The sequence below is a fragment of the Limulus polyphemus genome, unplaced genomic scaffold, assembly GCF_000517525.1.
Source record: "Limulus polyphemus unplaced genomic scaffold, Limulus_polyphemus-2.1.2 Scaffold4067, whole genome shotgun sequence".
NCBI classification, from domain to species: Eukaryota; Metazoa; Arthropoda; class Merostomata; order Xiphosura; family Limulidae; genus Limulus; species Limulus polyphemus.
In genome coordinates, this window is record NW_013669677.1 from 100,468 (window position 1) to 103,446 (window position 2,979).

The following is a 2,979-nucleotide window of genomic DNA, read 5'->3' on the forward strand; positions in this document are numbered from 1 at the left end:
GTGTAATCATTAGTAAGTGCTTGGTAAACAATACATGTGTAATCATTAGTAAGTGCTTGTTAAACAATACACATATTTATTAGGTGCTGGGTAAACAATACACATATTTATTAGGTGCTGGGTAAACAATACACATGTATTCATTAATAAGTGCTAGTTAAACAATACACATGTATGTATTAGGTGCTGGGTAAACATTACATACATTCATTAATAAGTGCTAGGTAAAGGATACACATGTATTTGTTTGTAATTGCTGGTTTAACAATACACATGTATTTGTTTGTAATTGCTGGGTTAATGATACACATGTATTTGTTTGTAATTGCTGGATAAACAATACACGTGTATTTGTTTGTAATTGCTGGGTAAACCAGTAGTGAATTTAAGAACAAAGTTATTTCTCATAGTTGTTGGAAATGTTAAAGAGTTGTTGGTTAAATTCCGTGTAGTACATTTGCTTACCTTAGAGTAATAAAAACATCTAAAAATGTTCCATAAATACTTGAGAGAGTTAAATCTTTTATCACAGTGTTATATGTTTGTATAGCAAAGCGGTTTTCCATTCATCTAAAGTTAATAAAAACCTAAATGTTTCTTAAAAAAACAAAGAAATTTATATTGAGAAACATACTAGAACTCAAACATTAAGATAGAAATAAAAGACAACAAAAATGCATTATACGACACCAGCTTTTCTTACATAGTATACCTGGTCAGAGAGGTTTTTAAATATTTAAGGTTATTTTTAGATAGATTACCAAATTTTATCTTTATTTTTAGGGCCAGTGAAACATCTTGTGTTATCTGAAAAAATTTTACTAGACATAATTAGCAAGTGTCAAGAGGAAAAATCCTTCTCTGTACTGATCAGAACTTTAGGTGAAGTTTTCTCAAACAAAGAATCACTTGTACAGAGTTTTTTAAGGGAAGAAGAAGATAGTGTTATTGTGAGTGAAAGTCTTACAAAGGAGGACATTAGGGCAATGGAGGTTGATCAGGATAAAGATCAGGATTCTCAAGAAATAGAAGAAAATCTACGTACTACAAGAAGAGGGCCGTTGAAACCGGATGAAGTTACAGTGGACTTAGAAAGTGTTAGACGCGCATTTTTAGCTTTATTTGGAATTCCTGGCAGACCTTTTCAGGATGCTCTCATTAATGCAATAAGCACTTTGTGCATGAATTTGGAAATTGACCTGAAATACCACAATCCTTACCAAAGAGATTCCAATATAATCAATATTTTTTTAATCATAATGGAGATTCCTATGCTGGAATGCCCAGAGTATCTGGACTCTGCTCTACCAGCATTTGGAAAAACAGCAAGCCTACTTCCTCTTCAAGCACAAACTAAATTAGCACGAGTATGGTCAAAAACAAAACCTGATAAACTAAAGGCCATGGTAGACATCCTTCACCAAGTGATTACATTACGCGTCATAGGAGGCCACTTCTCTCGGGATTACTGTCTTAATGATGAAGAGGTTATAGTAGCGGCCACAAAAACCATGAAGATTTTATACTTTGCAAGCTTAGTGGGTGGTGATGTAGAAACAGTGGATTACACTGATGACATTGAACAAATTGAGGATGATGAAAGTGTTCAGGACTTATTACAAGGTGCTGTCAGTAGAGACTCAAAAGAACCCAAACAAACCAGAACAGATCCTTTTGCCCAAGATCTTGGAATACATGTTATTGATTGTCGTAAACCTCTAATTCCATTTGAAGACTACTACAACGAGCTTCTCAGTGATAATTTGGAAATGGATCAAGATTTCACCAACTACAAGACTGGGGGAACAAAATTTTCATTCATGAACTACTCTTTCATCCTCACCCCAGCAGTCAAAGCTCAGGGGTTGTACTATGATAATAGAATCCGCATGTTTAATGAAAGACGATTATCAGTTTTACAAAGCCTTCTTCACGGCTCTCCTCCTAACCCATTCCTCCGACTCCGAGTTAGAAGAGATCATCTCATAGATGATGCATTAGTTGGGGTAAGTAAAGTATTTTTGCTGTTCATTTTTAGTGTGTATGTCTTTATATCTTGTCATTAAGAATTTTTGGGATTTCACATGATCCCAAGCCCTTCTCCTCTGTTGTCATCCTTTACGGGATATGACACCTCTACTGTTTATTTTTAGTTGCAAAAAATGTTCCTTAGCTCATTAAAATACATCTTCTTTGATTTGAAAACTGTAAGAATGTGTTTCTTCAGTTGAAACACTCCACCACAGGACACTAATAGTTTAATACTGTAAGAATGTGTTTCTTCAGTTGAAACACTCCACCATAGGACACTAATAGTTTTTAAACTATTAGTGTCCTATGGTGGAGTGTTTCAACTGAAGAAACACATTCTTACAGTATTAAACTATTAGTGTCCTATGGTGGAGTGTTTCAACTGAAGAAACACATTCTTACAGTATTTACCGTTTTCTATATTCCATCTTCCGAGTTACCAATACCTTTTTATTCCTTTGTATTTTAAATTTTTAAAAAATTGGAGTCCATTTGTGAAAAGCTGTTATACATAATACAATTATCATAAAATTGGATTCCAGTCAATGGCTCTGAGATTTCGTACATCATGAATGTGTGTGTTAGTGTTAACAACTATTTCTGTTCTAATAATAATATTCATGGTATCACTCAGACAAAAAAAAAGCAATTCAATTTTTGTGAGTCTTTAATGTTGCTAACCAAAAAAATTGGATTATACAATTATACATATGTAAGACAACTGTTTGTAAGTAATAATCTTCATAGCTGTTACATATGTAAGACAACTGTTTGTAAGTAATAATCCTTCATAGCTGTTACATATGTAAGACAACTGTTTGTAAGTGTCTTACATATGTAACAGCTATGAAGGTTATTAAACTGTTTGTAAGTAATAACCTTCATAGCTGTTACATATGTAAGACAACTGTTTGTAAGTAATAATCTTCATAGCTGTTACATATGTAA

General features: G+C 33.2%; 1 pseudogene; it reads left to right on the forward strand.

Annotated features, from left to right (window-relative positions):
- Window positions 1–2,006, forward strand: part of LOC106470529 — a 9,542-nt pseudogene extending 7,536 nt beyond the window's left edge.
- The last annotated feature ends 973 nt before the right edge of the window (window positions 2,007–2,979 follow it).